This window comes from Mycteria americana, chromosome 23 (genome assembly GCF_035582795.1).
Source record: "Mycteria americana isolate JAX WOST 10 ecotype Jacksonville Zoo and Gardens chromosome 23, USCA_MyAme_1.0, whole genome shotgun sequence".
Classification (NCBI taxonomy): Eukaryota; Metazoa; Chordata; class Aves; order Ciconiiformes; family Ciconiidae; genus Mycteria; species Mycteria americana.
In genome coordinates, this window is record NC_134387.1 from 7,978,274 (window position 1) to 8,000,763 (window position 22,490).

Sequence of the window (22,490 nt, forward strand, 5' to 3'; positions counted from 1 at the left end):
GTTTCAATAACAGTATGCCTCGTGAGGCACAAGAAGTCATGCTTCTGTTCTCCGTTCTGCTCGTACAGTAATTCGCTTGGAGTGCTGGTCTCTTGTTTTGGAAGCCTCACCTGGAGAAAAGTAGAGAGTGATCTAGTCAGTCTACCCAGTCCAGACAAACTATGAAAATCTCGATTTGAAAATCCTGCCGGGAGAGGTTGAATGAACTGGTTTTATTCGCGTAAAGACTAGATGTAGGCAATCACATCTTCGTATTGCAGAACTGGGCTGGAGGGGGCACTGCTGTTCAAGGTATTCCTCGTGCATGGTAAATGTTTGATCCTAGGGATTATTTCGGTAGCGCTACTCTTTGTTTGAAATCCATATCCAATTTTCTCAGTGTCCCTTTTTTTAATTTAAAAAATGTAAATGCCATGTGCATCCGTTCAGCAAATCCACAGCTATACAGTGCAACATTATGCATAGACTGATTTGGATATTAACTGCATCCACCCTAAGGTGTGAGTTGCCTTGTATATGCCCGTATCAAAGCATACTCTCAAGCTGTTTACACAAGGTGGCAACCTTTTGTAAATATAGAGACAGCCAATTTTCTAATCCCGTCCTTAAAATCCTATCCTCTGGGAGGCAGTGCCTGGTGGAAAGGTTCCTCTGTTATATTGTACCTAAATACAATAAAGTTGACACATGCCAGCGGCCTGCTGAGAAGGACCTGCTGGGAGAGCTGACAAGCATTGGGTTCTCTCCAGGCTCAAGTCTGTAGCTTCCTCGTTGGGGCAGAAATAGACTGTTACATTCCTCAAGGTGAAATCTTTGCTTGCTTAACTTATTCAGGATCAAAGTAGGGTTTCTTATGTATCTTTCAGAAGTAGTAAAAGGTTGAAAAGTAAATTGCTCGGGTAAAGCTTTTACCTCATTGCTGAAGTTTCTGTCAAATCTAGACTTTCCAAGAGAACAGCTCGGCCGCTCGGTGCTGCCGCTCGGCCCCACAGTTCGGCCGTTCGGCTTCTCGGCCGCTCGGCCCTGCAGCTCAGCCAGTCCGCCCTGTAGATAGGCTGCTCGGCCCTGCAGCTCGCCCGCTTGGCTGCTCGGCCCTGCAGCTCAGCCAGTCGGCCGCTCAGCCCTGCAGCTCGGCCGCTATGCCACTCGGCCCTGTAGATTGGCCGCTCGGCCCTGCAGCTCGACCGCTCGGCCACTATGCCGCTTGGCCGTTCAGCCACTATGCTGCTTGGCCGCTCGGCCCTGCAGCTCGGCCGAGCTGCAGGGCCGAGCGGCCAAGGTGCAGGGCCTAGCAGCTGAGTGGCCGAACTGCAGGTTCTGGCACACACAGGTGAGGTCCCCGTTCGGGCTCATGTCCAGCAAACTTGGGTGAGGTCCCCGTTTGGGCTGGTGTCCAGCCTACACAGGTGAGGTCCTGGGATACTGCGCCTGCGCGTGCCAGACGCCAGCCCAAAATGGGACCTAGCCTTGCGTGTGACTGACGCCAGCCCGAAGGGGGGTCCTGCCTTGCGCGCGACGGATGCCAGCGCAAAGGGGGTCCTGCCTTGCACGTGCCGGACACCAGCCCAAAGCGGGACCTCTCCTGCGCATGCTGGATGCCAGGCCAAAGAGGACATCATTTGTTTGTGGCAGACACCAGCCCGCAGGGGACCTCGCCTGTGTGTGGCGGATGCGAGCCCGCAGGGGACCTCGCCTGGGTCTTGTGCTGGATGCCAGCCTGCAGGGGACCTTGCCTGTTTGGGGCACACCGGTGGCGGGTTGCCAAAAGGCAAAGCAGGGTGATAGCAGAGTTTTCCTTTCTGGGGATGGGCTCAGCCATCTCCTGCACAAATTTCTGTTATGTAGCATTTGGGATGGTAGCTTTCTATTGATTTCTTGAAGAACAAGAGGATGATGGAGCACGTTACAAGAGCATAATCATTTTCTCTTCCTTTGGCAGTACAGGCACCCAAGGCCAGCCCGCATTCAAGGAACAGCACGAGGATATCTGTGTCGACTGTCAGCAGAGGAAGGAAGCTTCTTTTGGAGGCTGAGGTGATGAAGCAGAGTCCTTAATTGTTCTGTTTGATTTTCAGCATGGGTGTGGGGAGGGCTTGGGACATGCAAAACATGGTCCCGGACAGGGGAGCTGTCTGTTATACGGGAGGCTATGAGAGCTATCATGGACACCACTGGACTGGCATCCTGTAAGGATGCTTTCACATGTTTTCTTGTTTAGAGGCTAACCTTGGCTTTGGGCTGCAAAATAAAGTCTGCCACCCCTGTGCCAGCTTGGCGGCAGTATCTGCCCATGGTGGCACCATCTCGGTGGTGGCATATGCCCATGCCAGTGCCAGGTTGCTGGCTGTGTCTGGCTTGTGAGGGTTGGGGTAATTAGCCCCCTGTTCCACATGGGCTCCAGCTGTGGCCCGGGGCAGCACAGGTGGGACCCATGAGGTGAGGATGGGGCTGGGCCAGGGGTTTAAAAAGGGCTGGGGCTGGGGCTGGCCCTAGGGTTTAAAAAGGGCGAAGATGAGGCTGGCCCTGCTGTGCTGAGGGGCTCTACATGGGGAGGGTCTGCCTAGGCATGCCTGCCTGTGGGAGCTGGCTGAGGAGTGAAATGAAGGGGCTTCCCCAGGCAGCTGCCTCCAGCAAGGAACAGCCGGTCTCCACAGCCGGGAAGGATCCCTCCCAGCCATCCCCGACAGAGCACACCACCAGCACGTGGTGCCGGGAGGTCGGTGCCCCCATCGGCTGTACGCGTGAGCCACCGTGTCTCTGGGAAGCCTCTTGGGAGAGGAGCATTGAGGCACCTGGGCGGGCGAGGCAGCTGGCACTGTGGAGGAGGAAGGGGCAGAGGCTGAGAGAGAAGCCACAGGGCGCTGAAGGTCTCCCGGCGGTGCCAGGAGCTGCGGTGAGTCGCGCATCCCTCGCGTGTGTCCAGGCCTCTCTCTGCTGTGCTTCTCCAGACCTCTGCCTGCCTCCTTGCCTGTACCTGCCTCTGTCTCCCTTTCAGGCTGTTTGGCTCCCCGAAGCTTTTTGCCCGTCTGCTAGCACTGCCCTCCACACCGTCACCTTCTACATTTCCTTTCTGTGCCTCTCCCTTTCCAGGTCCCCACCTGCTATTATTTCACTCTTCCCACACTGCCTTCTTCCGCATTGCTGAGGAAAATGGTGTTTCTAGGTCTCCCTCTACGCAGTGACCTGTCTCTCTTTTCAGTGACTCCCTCTGCTCTGCGCCTTGTCTTTTTTTTTCTAGTTAACTGTCCCTATTTTTCAATTTTTTACTCTTATAATTCTTCTCTTTTTGAAATTTTGTTTCTAGGTGTACTTTTACCTTGTTTTCTGTCTCTTTTTTTATTTTTTCCTGTCTGTCCTGTACCCTGTTGCTTTTAAATTGTCTTTCCTCGTCTATCTTTATCCAGTTTGCTGTCCTTGTTTTTTAATTTGTTCTAGTCTGTCCTGTACCCAGTTGCTTTTAAAAATTTCTTTCTATGTCTCCATCTATTTAGGTTTTTTGCTATTTTTGAATTTTTTCTCTCTTGATGTCTTTTGAATTGAAAAAACTTTAGAATTTTTGTTTCTGTGTTTTTCGCGTGCGTCCAGGCCTCTCTCTGCCGTGCTTCTCCAGACCTCTGCCTGCCTCCTTGCCTGTACCTGCCTCTGTCTCCCTTTCAGGCTGTTTGGCTCCCCGAAGCTTTTTGCCCTTCTGCTAGCGCTGCCCTCCACACCGTCTGCGCCTCTGCGTGCCAGAGACAGAAAAAAATACATTCTTCTATGTATTTTTTTCTGTCTCTCTTGTTTATTTTTTCCTATCTGCGCTGTACGTTGTGACTTTTCAAATGTTTTTCTTTCTACTTTTACCCAGATGTCTAACCCTATTATTTACAGACTTTTCTGTGTCACGTTGCTTTTTCTCTATCTACTTTTATCCAGTTCACTGTCTGTATTTTCTATTTCATGCTCGTCTGTGCCATACCCTGTCGCTTTTTAGATTTTGTTTCTGTGTCTTTGTTTATTTAGTTTGCTGTCCCCATATTTTATTTTTTCTTCCTTTAAGGCCTTTCTTTTTCATTTTTTTTCTATGCCTACTTTTATCTAGTTTGCTATCTCTATTTTTAAATTTTTTCTTCTCTTCCTTCTACCCTTTTGCTTTTTAATTTTTCTTTCTATGTCACCTTTTATCGAGCTGTTTATCCCTGTTTTTTGTTTCTTGTTTGTCACATACCCTGTTGCTTCTTAAATTTTGTAGGTGGGTTGCGTGGAGTTATCGGGCAGCAAAGCCAGCTCAGGTGGGGGTCACTGCTGCACTTGTACTGCTTCTTGTAAGGCTTGTCCTCTGTTGGTTCAGGTGGTTCCGGCTATAGTAATTGCTATAACATGCAACTCAAATCCTGGGTTACAACAATTTAAAGGTATATCCATTACAATCTCCACCCCTGGTCCCTTTGGGCCAGGTTATAGGGTTTAACATTGCAATGAGCTCCTCCCCTTGCTCCTAGCCTGGCTAGCAACAAGGGGTTTCTGCTATAGTAATTCCCATAACGTGCAGCTGAAATCCCGGCTGACAACAGTTTAGAGGTATTTCCATTACAGTCTCCAGCCCCGGTCCCTTTGGACCAGACCATCGGGTTTAACTTTGCAATGAACTCCTCCCCTTGCCCCTGCTCCGGCTTGGACTTATCCACAGAATGCAGTCCCTTCAGAAGTAAACTTGCTCCAACATGGCCTCATGCACAGCCACTGATGCTTCGAGGTGTACCTGGTGCAGCATGGACTTCATCCACAGCCACAGATGCTTCGAGGTGCTCCTTATCCAGCGTGGACTTATCCTTGGGCCACAATCCCTTCAGAGGTATACCTGCTGTGGCACAGACATAACCATGGCCGCAGACGTTTCAAGATATACCTGCCGTGGCATGGGCTTATCCATGGGCACAGACGCTTTGGGGTGTCCCGCTCCCACGTGGATTCATCCACAGGTCACAGTCCCTTTGACTCGAGTTCACACTGGAGTTCCAGCCCGTCCAGTCCAGGAGCACAGAAACAGCAGCGACGCCCTGGCTATCGGCCAGCCCAGGCGCGTCGCCATTGCTGTTATCAGCATGTTCCCAGGCACAGCAGAGTAAGGTGATAAGCAGTACAGCAGCACGGCAAGCAGCAAAGGTAAAAAAGCAGCCACTAACGAGCCCTAGACTGTAATATACAGTAAGGCAAGCAAGCCCCATGGCAAGCACAGAAGCCTGCCGATTAATAGCTAAACAGCAATAACAACTATAACTTTGATCTAGCACATTCCAATCAAACCTGTCGTTATCTGGAACCCTTCGAGCCCCACGTTGGGTGCCAAAAAGGACTGTTGTGGTTTAGCCCCAGCTGGCAACTAAGCACCACACGGCCGCTCGCTCACTCCCCCCGCAGTGGGATGGGGGAGAGAATCGGAAGAGCAAAAGTAAGAAAACTCGTGGGTTGAGATAAAGACAGTTTAATAGGTAAAGCAAAAGCCGTGCGCACAAGCACAGCAAAGCAAGGAATTTGTTCGCTGCTTCCCATGGGCAGGCAGGTGTTCAGCCATCTCCAGGAAAGCAGGGCTCTATGATGCGTAATGGTTACTTGGAAAGACAAATGCCATCGCTCCGAACGTTCCCCCTTCCTTCTTCTTCCCCAGCTTTATATGCTGAGCATGATGTCCTATGGTATGGAATAGCCCTTTGGTCAGTTTGGATCAACTACCTTGGCTGTGTTCCCTCCCAACTTCTTGTGCACCTGGCAGAGCATGGGAAGCTGAGAAGTCCTTGACTAGTGCAGCAACAACTAAAACATCTCTGTATTATCAACACTGTTTTCAGCACAAATCCAAAACATAGCCCCATACCAGCCACTAAAAAGAAAATTAACTCTGTTTCAGTTGAAACCAGGACAGTACCTCTCGCTTTGTGAGAACATCTCCTCCCTCTTCCTCAGAGCAGTCTTTTTGTCCTCTCCTCCATCTCACTTGCTTGTAGTGGGTCAGCGTCTCCCTCGTGACCTCTGTACTCTGTTCAAATCCCCTCCCCAGTGCCTTTGTGCCCTCAAGCCGCCTTGTGTCTCTCTGGCCATCTCGGCACCCCTCTGTTTCTGTCGCGACGCTTCCTGCGAGCGCCCTTGTGTTCCGTGGCCATCCTTTAGTTCTGCAGCAGGCTTTGTATCTTTCTTACTCAGAGACAACTCTTCCTCAGGCTTTCATTTTCCCTCAGAGCACTTTTACCTTTGCTCCGCCACGTCAGATGCCTCTGTTTGCCATGTCATATGCCTCTGTTCGGTCCCCAGTTCCCTGAGGACATCTCTACTCTGTTCAGATTCCCTCCAGAGTACCTCATTGTGTCAGCAATCTTTTGTTTGTCTCTTTGTCCACATTTCCCCCGCCCCCCGGAGCCCCCTCGTTCCTGTCATGATGCCTCCCAAGACTGTCCTCGTGCCCCACGGCACCCTTTGAGCTCTGCAGCCCTCTTTGTGTCTCTCTCTTATTTGGACAGAACCCCTCCTCAGGCTTTTGTTGTGCCCCACAGCTCTCTTACCTTATTCACTGCCATCTAGGATGTCTCCATTCAGTCGCTCATCCCCTGAGGACATCGCTGGGACACCCTCTTGAGTTTTGCGTTGCATGCCAGAGCCGCCTTCTGTCTGTCTCTCGCTCTCGGCACCCTTCCTCTGCCGTCACCGTGCCTCCTGAGGCCGTCCTCGTGCCCCACGGCCCTCTGTGGCTCTGTAGCGCAATTTGCACCCTTTTTGCTCCTGAGAACCATTCCCGATGTCATCTTTCATCTCCAGGACACTCATGTTGTCCTCTGTGCTAGCTAGGACACCTCTGTTCAGTCCCTGGTCCCCTGAGGACATCTGTAGTCTGTTCAGATCCCCTCTGGACTTTTTCATCGTGTCCTCGAGCCTTCTTGTGCCTGTCCCTCTCAGAACCCCTCTGCTACTGTCACGATGCCTTCCGAGCAGCACGCTTTTAGCTCCGTGAGCCTCCTTTGGACTCGCTTTGTTGCAATCGCACCTCTCCTAAGATCTCTTAAGTTCCCAAAAAAGAGTGCTCTTGTTCTTTTCTGTGCCATCTAGGATGCCTCCGGAGACTTTCCTTGTGCTCCACAGCATTTTGTTTGCACTTTACCTCCCTTTTAGGGGTCTCTCTCATGACCCCTCTGGTGCCAGTCACCGTGCTTCCCGAGACCTTCTTTGTGTCTCGCAGTCCTGTTTTTGCTCCGTAGCGGACTTTGATCCTCTCTCGTTACCTCCGAACCCCGTCCTCCGGTTGGTTTGTGACTGGAGAGCTTTTATCATCCTGTCTGCTGTCTAGGGTGCCTCTATTTGGTCCCAGGCCTCCTGAGGCTGTATCTACTCTGTTCACATCCCCTCCAGACTTCTTCCTTGTGTCCCTGAGCTGCCTTTGGTCTCTCTGGCCCATTTGGGACCCCTCTGATGGTGTCATGATGCCTATCGATGCCTTCAAGGTTGCCCTTAGCACACTTTTAGCTTTGTAGTGGACCTTGAACCCTTCTTGTTCCCTCAGAAGGCTTCCTGAGTCCGTATCTGTGATGCAGCCCAGGCATTCTGTCCTCTTTTCCCTCTAGCTGTGCCTCTCTTTGTTCCCTGGCCCTCTGATGACACATTTACTTGATTCAGATCCCCTCTGGATTTAATCGTCATGTCCCCAGTCCTTTTTCTGTCTCTCTGGTTCCCTCAGGACATTTTTTTTTCTCCCAGTCACCATGCCTCCCAAGACCTTCCTTGTGCTCCACATCCATCTTGTAGCAATTTGAGGTGTAGAGCACTCATTTGTTCCTCTACGCTATCTAGGATCCCTGTGTTCAGTGCCTAGCCACCTGAGACCATCTGTACTCCGTTCAGATGATCACCCGAGTTCCTCCTTGTTGTCCCAAGCCGCCTTTTGTCCGTCAGCCCCCCTCAACATCCCTTTCCTCACGGTCACAATGCCTCCTGAGCCCTTCTTCGTTCTCCACAGCACCTTGTAGCATATTATCTTGCTTTCTATCTTTCTTGTTCCGTCAGAGCCTCCCATCTTTCTTTGCTACGCAGCGCTCCTTTATCTTTCTCTCTGCCATCGAGGGTGTCTGTTTGGTCCCTCTCTCGCTCAGTCATCTCTAGTTTGCCTAGATGCCCTCCTGAGACACCTCACTGTGTCTCTAAGCCTTCTTTTCTTACCCCGCCCGCTGCAGGCCATCGCCTGTTTGGGGCGGGCATCCGCCTGCCCGGAGCGTTGCCCATTTGCCCTATGTGGGTCCACAGTGTGAGCATCTATGATGTGCGTGCGCTAATCCCTTTCAGAGTGTGTCAGAGGGTCAGGATTTTGTTCTGTTTGGTGTCATGTTGTTCTGTTTTGTGCATTTGTTGAAGATTTGAGTTTCGTGCGGGAGGAAGCCAGCTATCTTAGTGGTTTTGGGATGAGGTGGGGTACACGTGTTTTGAGGTCATACCTTCTTTGCCAGGTGTTTTGAACTAATTGTATCTGATTTTCCTAGTGACTCACAAAGGGGTTTGAGGCACACCGATGGCGGGTGCTGTCGCCAAAAGGCAAAGCAGGGTCATAGCAGTCTTCCGTTTCTGGAGGTCCGGCTCAGCTATCTGCTGCATAAATTTCTGTTATGTAGCAATGGGAATGGTAGCTTTCTTTTGATTTCCTGAAGAACAAGAGGCTGATGGAGCACGTTATAACGTGCATAGCACGTTAAATATAAGAGCATAATCATTTTCTCTTCCTTTGGCAGTACAGGCACCCAAGGCCAGCCTGCATTCAAGGAACAGCACGAGGATATCCGTGTCGACCATCAGCGGAGGAAGGAAGTTTCTTTTGGAGGCCGAGGCGATGAAGCAGAGTCCTTATGTGTTCTGTTTGATCTTCAGCGTGGGTGAGGGGAGGGCCTGGGACATGCAAAACATGGTCCCGGACAGGGGAGCTGTCTATTACATGGGAGGCTGCGAGAGATATCATGGACACCGCTGGGCTGGCATTAGAACCCGGTGCTTGGCTTGACTGACCTGGCAGAACCATCCTGCCGTCTGAAGTAATGAATACTTCTGCACTGAGATTTTACTAGCTCGGTCTGCATCACCTTTGGCTTTTCCTCATTGAGCTTGTATTTTGGCAAGAAGCATCTCTCATCCAGCATTTGGGTCTGAGGGGTTTCCATTAGACTTTGGGCGCCTGTCCTGTCATGCTCGGTATCTGTTTGCACTCAGGTCTCCTGTAACTCCTACGCAGTTTTGTCTTAAGACTTTATAGTGCAGTGTTATCTAATAGTAGCGTTCTGCACGCAAGCAGCTACGGGCAGCCCGGTCTCCTGCGCCATATACGTCAGCACTCTCGTGCGAGCGTGCTGCCTCCCGAGGGGTTCTCCATGCTGCAGTTTGTGGAGTCATTTGGGAGTTATTTGTCCATAAAGGAAGAGTCTGTGATTACACCAGCCACGGTCATTCGCTACCCGTACCTCTTTTGGCCTACCAGTCTCTGCCTATATTTGAGTCATCTGGCAGTAACTGTAATTTTTGTGTGTTGGTGGGTGGTTTGACGACTTCTTGCAGTTTAAGTAATAGATCTAGGCTAAGCGGGACGGTTGAGCCTCGGGCCGCGGCCTGCTCGGTGTTGCCTCTGGATCGACAATTAAGTTGAGACAGGTGGGTGTTTGTGGGGAAGCAAGTAGTATATAAATCTTCAATGGCAGGAGGACGATGTATCGTATTTTAGTCTTGGGGTTTTTCCCTTGGTTTTGTTCCTCTCTTGCTCTCTTGTTGTGTTCCTTCTCTTTACAATTTATTATTATTATTTTGTTCCAATTATTAAAGTGTTCTTATTTCAACTCATGAGTTTTCTTATTTTTGCTCTTCCGATTCTCTCCCCCATCCCACCGGGGCAGGAGGGCGAGCGAGCGGCCGTGTGGTACTTATCTGCCGACTGGGGCTAAACCACCACGGTCCTTTTTGGCGCCCAATGTGGGGGCATGAATGGTTTGAGATAATAACAGATTAACCAGACCGTATTAAGGAATTCAGATATGTTAATAGTTGCGGGTCACGGTATGGATTCATCTGTTCTCGATATTGGTTTATCCGATCCACACCATGCTCATTTTTTTGCTGTACATGTTAAAGATCGGTGTTGGTTTTTGCAGTTTCCTGTGCTCTGCAGTGATTAGCGATGTTTTGCCTGGGAGATTTGTTATTAAAACAGTGACCTTGAGTTTACTTTGGCATCTAATTTTCATACTGAAACCATTACCGTATGTTGAGTACCACCTCATGAAGAAAATTAGCAATTATACTTCTTCCTTTGAGAGGTTTTTTCATGGAGGAAATACAAAACGACACCTTGACTACCTTCTACAATGTTTCCTCCTTTGTTACAATAACTTTTCAGTATCTTGAACATCCTTGGGTAGTTAAGATACGTCTATCGGTATCGCTCGGGAATATTGTTTTGGTTTTGTCTAAGGTTAGTAAGCAATTTAAGAATATCATCCAGAGATCTGCCCCAAGGCTGGTCTTTCTTTGCCACGCGGCACTCCTTTATCTTTCTCTCTGCCATCGAGGGTGTCTCTATTCGGTTCCTCTCTCGCTCAGTCATCTCTAGTTTGCCTAGATGCCCTCCTGAGACTCCAAGGCCCTCACTGGGTCTCCAAACCTTCTTTTTTTACTCTGCTGCCTCCTCATTCCTCTACTGTCTATAACAATGTCATCTGAGTCCTTTCTTGTACTCCACAACACTCTTGTAGTACTTTGGCTCCATTTTGATTTTTTGGTTTATTTGTTTTGTCCACTTCAGAGCGCACTTCAGAGCTTTGCCATCTAGGATGCCTTCATTCAGTGCTCAGCCTCCTGATGACATCTGTATTTGGTTGAAAACCCCTTCAGAGTTCCTCATTGTTATCTCTGAGTCTTCTTGGGTCTCTCGGGCCCCCTCAGGACTCCTCTGCTCCCTTTACCAAGGTCTCGTGAGACATCTCCCATGCCCCAGAGCCCTGTTTTAGATTGGCAGGGCACTTTGCACCCCTCTCTTCCTCTCGGAACCCTTCCTGAGTCCGTGTCTGTTACCAGTGTCAGTCTATGACCAGGAGAGCTCAGAGAAGGCTCCCTTAGGCTGTCATTTTTATAGATAAAGTGGTTGGCTCGTAGCCAAATTGCATCCGATAGGAAAGCTATGCATGAGGCTCCTTGTACCCACAACTGTCTTTGTTCCTTGATAAACGAGTCTGTGAAAAGCGATCTGCTATTCATGTGTCAATCACATGATCGGTGTTCCAAGCTCATACGCATCGATGCTCACCGTGTCACTCGGCTTCTTTGTGGGTTCTCAGGGAACAGATCGGAACCGGAGGAGTTTTCGGCCCGGCCGCGGCTCAGGCCTTTACCTCCTTTGGAGCCTGTACCCACCTATTGCTAGCTTGGTTAAGAGGTCGAGCGCATCCATCACGCTCCACCCCGTGACTACAGTCAATCCGCTTTAACGACTCATGGAGCGGTAGCACGGTTACCTCTTGCCTCTGTGTCATAAATATGTGATGTATTGCAGATCAGTGGTAAGAGTCCAATTATTTGATAAGCTGTTTAGTTTAAGCGTCCTAATTAATGTGAGTTATATACTCTTTTACGTACAGAATCAATTGATTGTATGCGTTTTACCTCCTGGACTGATATAATTTGTTTCATTTTTTGCCAAGCTTTCGTATACAGAAGGATTATAAGCAATAAACATAGTAAGGTTAAAACTAACAAAACTACAACAGGATGCAATGTAATCAATTTGCCATGTTGACCAGAGGGTTTTTCCCTCATTAATATGTAGGGGTGGTGTTGTAGCAGGGTGATCTGTTTGCAACTTCCATTTACGTTGGGGGCATTCTGTAAGGATGATTTCACATGTTTTCCTGTTTAGAGGCCAACCTCAGCTGTGGGCTGCAAAATAAAGTGCTTCTTGGCCTGTGGGGCCTAATTTTTGATGTAATCGTTCCCCCCGTCGGTACCATTTGGGATCTGGTGTATCTCCTGTTTTTGTTCCCCTAATTCTGGCTAATACATCTACTTGTTGGTGAATCATTTTGTGGCTGGTTGGTCATTGTGTACATGGCCTTTTTCCCATCCTAGTTTAAAGGGTGCCTGTTTGGCTATATCTAATAGTAATTGCCAGTCTTCAGTTCTCCAAACTGGGGATCTATTTACTTTCCAATTTAGGGCTTCCCGTTGACAAAGCCATTGCGTGGCACCTGCCCACACGGCCTAGGAGTCGATATAAGATAACTTTTGCTCCGTTTTGTGCTGCTAGAACAACTGCCCTTAGTTCTCCCACTTGTGCGCTACCTTCCCCACCTTCTATTACTTGTTTGCCGGCGGTAATTTCTAATGCAGCGGCTTTAGTACCGCCGTTTGCCGTTTACCCTCTTTGCCGAGGCGTTGGTAAACCAAATGCCTTCGGTCGGTGTTTTCTCAGCGAGGGGAGGCGCATTGAGAATCGGTGAGGGTTTCCATGGCTCTTTTAGTGCTAGGGGGTCAGTGTTTACAGGTATTTGTAATTTGGAAATTTTTGTATGTCCTTCAGTCAATTGCATTTCATCTGCTACTACCATCAGGTAGGCGTACCATTTTCCAGTGGTGGGTTTCTGTGCAATTCCTTCTGGTGGAGAAGTTTCCTAGATTGGGGCATCTGTAACTGTTCTATTTTACTTAGGGTGTCCGGTGGGATTGCCACACTACCTGCAATCTACCAAGTACCTAAAAAGTTTACTTCTCTACTCGATCCCTGACATTTTTCTAGTGGGATTTCAATTCTAGTGGGAAGCTGCCGCTTCCCCCACCTCTTCAGCGGAGGTCCCTCTGATTAGGATATCATCTATATATTGGTACAGTTTCACATTTTGAAATGTCTTGAAATGTCTTGAGTCTTGAGTGAGACTGTCTGTAAGAACTCGGCGAGCGCAGCATGAGCAATCGTGGGTGAATGTTTATATCCCTGTGGGAGTCTGTTAAAAGTGTCTTGTATGCCTTTCCAAGTAAAAGCAGATTTCTCTTTATCCTCCTCCTGCAAGGGGACCATAAAGAACATATCTTTCACATCTAGCACTGCCGTCCACGGGTGTGCGGCCGGTCGTAGCGTGGCTGTCAAAGTTGCAATACTAGGTACTGCAGCCATTAGCAGAGCTGCGTTGGCATTTAGGCACCGATAATCAATTGTCAGACACCATCTCCCATTTGGCTTTCGGACTGGCCAGACCGGTGAATTGTATGGGGAGTGGGTTTCTGGAAATAATGTGCCATTTTTCCAAGTCTGCTATTACTTTGGAAATTCCATTTTGTGCCGCAGCAGAAATCGGGTATCAGAGTACATTAGTAGTCTTGGAATTGGGGAGCGCAGGGGCTGCGCAGAGTACGTGCGCTGCATTCTCCCGATTTCTGTCGGGGTTAGGATTGATACTTGAACCGCAGGACCGTACGCTGCTGTCAGGCAGGTGCCAGGTTCAGCTGTTCAAAACATCAAAACTCAAAACATTTTCACTGTGATCTTTGATTGTAAAGCAAGTAGACGACATGCACTTCTCGCTCGGGAGCCATAAATTAACTTTCACGGCTTGGCAAGTAACACTCGCTCCATTCACTCCGGTTATTTTAACTGTCTGCCGTCCGAGTCTGTCGCGGACGGAGCGATGGCGTGCTTCACTCGCAACAGAGAAGTAAAAATATAGTTTATTGATACGGAATAGGGAGTTAACAAAGTTCAATGCGACAGTGTTTAACAAGATTTGATGGCGAGGTACACTTGATTATTTACTGCATAGAGGACAGGGTCAGACAAAACTGTCAGGGAGATCCTTCCGTTGAGTCATGAGGTTCGGAAAAAGATCCCCTTGCTTTCTAAACTCCTCCTCAGAGAGGAGTCTAGGTGTGGCTAGATCCAGTCCTAGTCCCAGACTCGGTCAACGGTTTATGTCTAAAGGACTATATGTGCGCAATCAATCCTTTATATCACTTAGCTAAGATTTCAAAGTTTAGCATGCTATTAGTCACTTACCGAGAACCTGTTGCGGCACGGAATCTCTCAACCTCGAGGAGTAACCTTGAGAGGCGTCCCCGCTCAAGGGGAGGTCCCGGCGTGCAGCCCGCTGCCGTGCAGGAGAGCTCCAAGGGCTCTCGGGCTGCTCGCTATTTATGGGGGATAAGATGATTGACCCATAGTCATATTTGCATGCCGACCACAGATTTTAGTTTCTTTGGTGGGTGCATTGCACAATAGCCCTAGGCTCTTGTGTTGCTGTCTGTCTCCCGAATCCACTTTGAGCCGACGCAGCCATCGTGACCAGATGCGTCCATTACAATCGCCACCCGTGGTTATCACCTGAGCAGGGTTGCAGGAGATAAAGGTCAGGGGCTGGGGAAGCACACCGTCACAGGGTCACACGCCCAGCTTCTCGGCATTTTGTTGTGTTAGTATTGAAATTTCTGCTTCCGTATCTATTAGAAATGTTATCAGTTGTCACTGAGGGCCAACTGGAATTAAAATATAAGGGCCTCCTTCATGTAGCCATGGCTAGGCTTCCACTTGCTGGACAGACCGGCCCAATTGCTCTCCTGGAGTTATTTGTTTTTTGATCTCAAGCTTTGGAATTCCTCCTTGAGGGGGAGGAAAGAGTTGTCGCTCTTTCTCGGAGCTGGCAATGGCGCCGGAGTATTTGGAGTACGTTCTGTCCTTTCTCCGTCGCCGTGTTTCTGAAATGCCTGAGTTAGATTCAGGATAACGCTAGTAGGCTGTCCCTTAATCGCAGCTCTGGGAATGCCCAGTGCCAATGCTCTCCTCCACAGTTCATTTCTCTACTCCCGAGACTCTGCTTGTGGGTCTTTAGTTGTATTTTCCCTTGGTTTAGTTCCTGTTCCCTGTGGGGGGTGTTTGTTTTACCGGTCGCATTTGATGATCTCTTGTTTGGGATCTTGGGTCCGATTTCTCGGTTGACAGATCATCCCACCCTAATCGTGGCTACGATTTACAATACCATGCATTAATTCTGCCCATGCAGGGAGTTGTCTGTGGGGATCATCACCATCAAGTTCCTCATTTTGCCCTGTGTCTCTTTTACTCTCATCCCATTTTGCAATTAAATAAGGTTTAAGAATTGCCAGGGCTCCCCTAATTAGTGGCTTTAGCCTGTTGTAATCTACCGTAGCAGATATCGGGGTGTCACTGGACTCTCCACATTTATGCATATGCAGGTGGCTTTGGCGATGGCAGCGGAGAGTTCACCTAGGGAATGGACGGGACTTACAGAAGGTTCACCTCAATCCAAGGCATCTATTCCCCCAGCCCAGAAGCCTACCCTACTGGTGATAGAATGGCCTTCATCTGTCAGGTTGGGTCCTAGGTTTAAGGAAATTCCTCTACCCCAGTAACAGTTTGCTTTGTCTCCACTCAACGTTATTCGGTCACCACCGCTGAGGCAGATGCACCGCAAATATTCAGTTTCAGTGTCACGTGGCTTTATGCTGTATTTCTCTTGTAATTTTGCCAGTCGTAATGCATCCCATGGAGTGCTTTGCATACTATATCGCTGACCGCCTCCTCCAGGTCCTTCAGAGTATTCCGCTTTAATAACGCGCCTAGTCTTATATTCGGAGGAGTCTGGAAAGGGTAGCGGGTTAGCATTTTCTTCTTCACGGTCATCTGGATCACCCCAGTATCACCATCCCAATCCTCTGGGGACACTATGAGTTTCCTAATTGGCATGGCATTAGGGGGATGCAGGGCTGCATGAGCACCATCTCGATCTTTTCTTCCAACTTTTGTGTTTTCTCCTTTTCTTCCTGTAATTGTTGCTGCAGCTGCTCCATTTTCAAAGACAGTATTAATTCAGCTGCCTTTCTGCCTTCTATTTCTTCTTTTAGGTCCTGCTCCTTTTTATTGTTCTTTTTCCTATCCCGATAAGCAGCTTCTAAACAGGTACCTAGCATTTTGCCAGTAATTCCTTTCCCTTTTCCATCCTTTGTATGTCCCCTGGCCACTTTTAGCTGTTCTTTCACGGCTTCCTAATTATGCCACTTATCATGAGCCCATTCTTCTGAGAATCTGGGACTTGGACTTATTCCACGCTTCCATAAGTAAACAGCAATACTACTTGCCATCCTGCCAACGACACCGGTTTGTTGCAAAAGAGCGCTTTAGATTGCTTAAAAAAAGAAGATCACTGTCAAAGGTATTGGAAAAAAATGGTTTTAATATGATGTTGTAAAAGTGCAACTTAACAAAGTTCAGTGGCAAGGTTCACTCTATTAATTACTGCATGGAAGAAACCTACAAAGGAAAATTGGGTTACACTTGAGTTAGAATGATTCGTAGAGAGACCGGGAATACAAAAGGGTACGGAGGACCCTCCCCTTGAGTCACCGGGTTCAGAGTAGACCCCTTGCTTTCTAAACTCCTGATGGAGCTTAGGTGCGGCTAGGTCTAATCTTAGTCTCAGACTTGGACAACGGTTTATGTCTAAGGGATTACATTTGCAAAATTTATCAATGTTGCCCTACTACAAGGTTATGCGTGATATAGGTCACTTACCAAAGATCTGCTGTTGGTAAAAGGTCTCTCTGCCTCGAGGAGCGACCTTGAGAGGTGTTCCAGCTCAAGGGGAGATCACCGCTATACAGCCACGCTGCCTAGCAGGGAGAGCTCAAAGGCAGCTCGCTTTGGCTGTCATATTTATAGATAAAGCAGCCGGCTCGTAGTCAAATTACACACGATAGGAAAGCTATGCGTGAGGCTCCTCGTACCCACAACTTTCTTTGTTCCTTGCTAAATGAGTCTTGGAAAGGCCATCCGGTATTCACGTGTCGATTGCACGATCGATGTTCCAAGCTCATATACATCATAAGACAGCTCAGGTTGGGTTACTGCTGCACTTGCACTGCTTCTTGTAAGGCTTGTCCTGCATTAGTTCAGGTGGTTCCTGCTATAGTCATTCCCATAGCATGCAAGTCAAATCCTGGGTTACAACAATTTAAAGGCATTTCCATTACAGTCTCCACCCCTGATCCCTTTGGATCAGACCATTGGGTTTAACATTGCCATGAGCTCCTCCCCTTGCCCCTGCTCTGGCTTGGACTTACCCACAGACTGCGGTCCCTTAGGGGAGTACCTGCTCCAAGTGGCACCTCATCTATAAGCCAGTCTCTCCAGGGCTCTACCTGCTGCAGCATAGACTTATGCACAGCCACAGTTGCTTTGAGGTGCCCCATGCCGGCATGGCCTTCTCCATAGGCCACTGTGCCTTGAGATATATATGTGCTTCAGCACGGCCTCGCCCACAGCCACAGCCCCTTCAGAAGTAAACCTACTCCAACGTGCCCTTACCGACAGCTGCAATCCCTCTAGGGGTGTACCTGCTCTGCCGTGGGTTTATCTAAGGCCACATGCTTTCAGGTGCTCCAGCGTGACTTCATGCACAGCCACTGATGCTTCAAGGCGTACCTGCTGCAGCATGGACTTATCTACAGCTATAGATTGTTTGAGGTGTACCTTTTTCCAGCGTGCACTTATCCTTGAGCCAGTATCCCTTCAGAGGTATACCTGCTGCAGCACAGAAATAAGCACGGCCACGGATGTGTCAAGAGCTACCTGCTGTGGCATCGGCTTATCCACGGCCACAGACACTTTGGGGTGCCCTGCTCCCACGTGGAGTCATCCACAGGTCACGGCCCCTTTGACTAGAGTTCACAATGGAGTTCCAGCCTGTCCAGTACAGCAGCACAGAAATGACGGCGGTGCCCCGGCAATCTGCCAGCGCAGGTGTAGTCTAACAGGAGCTGGTGGAAGGCCAGGGCTTATGTAAAGCCGATAAGGGGGATTCAGACTGCAAAGGGGCATGTCTAAACAAGCACTACTGTCCTTGGGAGAGAAGCACATCCTGGAGAAACAGGAAAGCTAATTACCATGTTTTGGGAACCATGTGAACCTACTAGTAGAAGTGTGATAAAAAGCACCCTCAGGCAAACTGTCCTCATTATAATACTAAAAGTCACACCTCTTGAGCCGGAGACCCCGGCCCAAGCAGAGTGCCCTCACCTCTGAGCGTGTGCAGCACATTGAAGTAGCGCTGTAGCTTTAAGTTGAAATAAGAGAAATGCAGACCAATAGAAAACTGCTTTGTGTAATTACTTATGCCTAAGTATAACTAGACCATATAAATACCGTACCTGCATGACCGAACTTTGCGCTAGCTTTGCGGAGCTACCGCCTACCACCCATCTCTGCACAGACATGAAATAAAATGCCTCTGCCCTGTGTGTATATTGGCGTCCCGCACACGGGGTAAACGACCTCACGCTTGTGGGATAACAGTTTTGACACCCCAGATGGGACCGAGCTGACAGCCTCGCCCGGTTCGTCTTGCCGCATCCGACAAGGAGAAGAGGCCTGAGCGGACTCCAGCACGCACCGACCTGTCAATCGGGGACTCCTTCAGCTCCTCTCCTGCGGTCGGGCGGTAAGCGACGCAACGGTGTAATGCTAGTGAAAAGAGGTATTTTTTGGGGATTGGAGAAAAGGGGGATAGGGGCAAGATCTCTCAGGAAGCAGGCGGCCTCTGTTCTGTTCTGGGCTCTGCATAAGACGCACCAGGAAAGACACGTGGCAGTAGCATAGTTCTGTTTGTTTCTACACGCTGTCCCGTTCAACAGAGGGAGACGTCCCTCGTTCTGGTTTGTGTAGAGATGCTGGGGTTTTCGGTACTGATACGGGCACTGCCGCTTCCCAGGAGGCACCCCTTTGCTCTCCTCTAGGATGCATCCTAAAGCATTGCAAGAAATTTGGGGGGGATCCCATGACTAAAAATCAGCTAAAACGATACTGTAATCAACGGTGGCCACAATATCCATGGGAAGATGGTGAGAAATGGCCTGAGAATGGATCCTTGAAACATAACACTATATTGGAATTAATGTTGTGTTGTCTGAGAACTGAAAAATGGCATGAAATGCCTTATGTGGATATATTTTTTTCGTTAAGGTGCGATTGGGATATTAGGAAGAAAGGTGGTTTAGTGGATTCTAAACATCAGATTGGAATATATGTGTTAAAAGAGAAAAAGTGAAAAACCTTGTTGTATTGAATGGGAAAATTCAGAAGAGGATATTCAGCTGTTGGTAGCTCCCCCCAAACAGCCCAAATCTGATAGCTCAAGTGGTGATGGAGTTGTGAGTGCTATCTCTAAAAGAACAAGGGGAGAGAAACCGATAGTTCGATATCCCCTCGGACAGGCTGTAGGGCCTGAAGGAGCACCGGTATCCGTACACGTCCCTTTTACTGCTTCTGATTTATTAAACTGGAAACAGGCAGTGGGATCCTATCGAAACAATCCAGAAGGAATGTATAGTACTGTTAATCACGATTCCTAGTCCTAACCGAGGAGATGTACAGGCTCTCCTAGAATATTTGTTTACCGCTGAGGAGAGAAGAACAATTTTAGAGAAGGCTAGAGAGGGACTGATCCAACAATGTGTGTGTGGGAGGGCGTGCCTAATACCGATATGTACCTCCCGAAAGAGGCTCCGGAGTGGGATCCAAACACAAGTGTGAGGGATTAGAGAGGGTAAAGGAATATCAGAAGTTAATTTTGTATGGGATTCAACATGGAGTGCAAAAGCCTAAGAATTTAGCTAAACTATTTGAAGTAAGGCAGGGGGATAAGGAAACCCCGTCAGCCTTCTCTGAGAGATTGTGTGAAGTAGCTCGAAAACGGACAGATCGGGATCCGGAAGATGATAGCAATTCAAAGTTATTTAACACGCTGTTTATTGGTCAAGTGGCAGCAGATATAAGAAAGAGATGACAAAAGGTAGAGGGCGAGGATAGCATGACAGTCTCACGGTTCTTCTCAATCGCATCTAAGGTACGTAATAATTGGGAGGAAATAGAAGAGAAGGAGAAGCGGGGACGAGTAACGCTGCAAGCTTCTTTGTTGGCTGCCTTGAGGGAAGACCAGGAAAAAGGGGGAGAAAATACAGGAGGTGAATTTTGTGGGTGAGGAAGGGGCTGTAGAAATAATAGTAGAAATCATTATGACATTCCCCTGGGAATGAATCGGCGTGCAAATTGTAAGCAAGAGGGCCGTTGGAAAAAAAGATTGTCCACGCCGTCTGAGTCATGCGGAAAGAGAGACCGAAGAAGGGGTTGGAGTCATGACGGAGATTGGGTTGGACTGAAGGGGGCCAGAGCAATCTATTAAAGCTTTCCCAGGTGATCCTCTGTTTCCAGTCAAGCTGGGGAATGAAATAATAGATTTTTTTTTTATTTTTGATTGATAGTGGAGCCACACATGCTGTAGTAAGTAGTTGTAGGGGACTCTCCTGATTTCAGCTGAGATAGAGTTAATTTTCTTTATAGTGGCTGTTATGGGGCTATGTTTTGGATTTGTGCTGAAAACAGTGTTGATAATACAGAGATGTTTTAGTTGTTGCTGCACTAGTCAAGGGCTTCTCAGCTTCCCATGCTCTGCCAGGTGCAGAAGAAGCTGGGAGGGGACACAGCCAGGATACTTGATCCAAACTGACCAAAGGGCTATTCCATACCATATGATGTCATGCTCAGTATATAAAGCTGGGGAAGAAGAAGGAAGGGGGGATGTTCAGAGTGATGGTGTTTGTCTTTCCAAGTAACCATTAAGCGTGATGGAGCCCTGCTTTCCTGGAGATGGCTGAACACCTGCCTGCCCATGGGAAGCAGCGAACGAATTCCTTGCTTTGCTGTGCTTGTGCGCGCGGCTTTTGCTTTACCTGTTAAACTGTCTTTATCTCAACCCATGAGTTTTCTTACTTTTGCTCTTCCGATTCTCTCCCCATCCCACTGCGGGGGGAGTGAGCAAGCTGCTGTGTTTTGCTTAGTTGCCGCCTGGGGCTAAACCATGACAGTCCTTTTTGGCGCCCAACGTGGGGCACGAAGGGTTTGAGATAATGGCAGATTTGATTGGAATGTGCCAAATGATAGAATTTATAGCTGTTATTGCTGTTTAGCTATTAAGCAGCAGGCTTCTGTGCTTGCTATAGGCTTGCTTGCCTTACTGTACGCTAGAGTCTAGGGCTCGTTAGTGGCTGCTTTTTGCTTTCACTGCTTGCTGTGCTGCTTATCACCTTACTCTGCTGTGCCGGGGAACATTTTGATAACAGCAATGGCGATGTGCCTGGGCTGGCAGATGGCCAGGACATCGCTGCTGGTTCTGTGCTGCTGTACTGAACAGGCTGGAACTCCGGTGTGAACTCGAGTCGAAGGGACTGTGACCTGTGGATGAATCCACGTGGGAGCAGGACACCCCAAAGCGTCTGTGCCCATGGATTAGCCCATGCCACGGCAGGTATATCTTGAAACGTCTGTGGCCATGGTTATGTCTGTGCCACAGCAGGTATACCTCTGAAGGGATTGTGGCCCAAGGATAAGTCCACGCTGGATAAGGTGCACCTCGAAGCATCTGTGGCTGTGGATAAAGTCCATGCTGCACCAGGTACACCTCAAAGCATCTGTGGCTGTGGATAAAGTCCATGCTGCAGCAGGTACACCTCGAAGCACCAGTGGCTGTGCGTGAGGCCATGTTGGAGAAAGTTTACTTCTGAAGGGACTGCATTCTGTGGATAAGTCCAAGCTGGAGCAGGGGCAAGGGGAGGACTTCATTGCAGTGTTAAACCTGATGGTCTGGTCCAAAGGGACCAGGGGTGGAGACTGTAATGGAAATACCTTTGAATTGTTGTATCCTCTGATTTGAGTTGCATGTTGTGGGAATTACTATAGCAGAGCAAGAACCCCTTGTTGCTAGCTAGGCTAGCAGCAAGGGGAGGAGTTTATTGTAATGTTAAACCCTATAACCTGGCCCAAAAGGACCAGGGGTGGAGATTGTAATGGATATACCTTTAAATTGTTGTAACCCATGATTTGAGTTGCATGTTATAGGAATTACTACAGCCGGAACCACCTGAACAAATGGAGGACAAGCCTTACAAGAAGCAGTGCAAGTGCAGCAGTGACCTGACCTGAGCTGGCTTTGGGCCCCAATAACTCCAAGAAACACACCACCTCTCCTGTCCTGAGTAACAACCATAAGAGATGAAGCCCAAAGTCATGGACTAAATGAACTCAGCGGACATTTATGGACATTTTACAAATATTTCGTAGGGGTGGTCCATAGACTAGGGGAATGGTATGTGTGTATTATATCAAAGGATGGGAAGGGTGATGGTGGGTAATGAGAATGTATTGGATAGTGTGAGACCTGAGCATGACGTAAATGGTATGGAATAAGGGGTGGATACTGTCCTGCTTTCAGCTGAGATAGAGTTAATTTTCTTTATAGTGGCTGGGACGGGGCTATGTTTTGGATTTGTGCTGAAAACAGTGTTGATAATACAGAGATGTTTTAGTTGTTGCTGCACTAGTCAAGGGCTTCTCAGCTTCCCATGCTCTGCCAGGTGCAGAAGAAGCTGGGAGGGGACACAGCCAGGATACT

General features: G+C 48.6%; 1 long non-coding RNA gene across 3 annotated transcripts in view; it reads left to right on the forward strand.

Annotated features, from left to right (window-relative positions):
• Positions 1–9,325, forward strand: part of LOC142420117 (uncharacterized) — a 71,154-nt gene extending 61,829 nt beyond the window's left edge. For 2 of the 3 annotated variants that reach the window (XR_012778694.1, XR_012778695.1), the window contains exons 3-4: positions 1,940–2,034; positions 2,618–3,114. This is a non-coding gene — a long non-coding RNA (uncharacterized LOC142420117). Of the gene's footprint in view, positions 1–1,939; positions 2,035–2,617; positions 3,115–8,749 lie in introns of those variants that run through there. The other variant, XR_012778696.1, reaches the window with a different exon arrangement.
• The last annotated feature ends 13,165 nt before the right edge of the window (positions 9,326–22,490 follow it).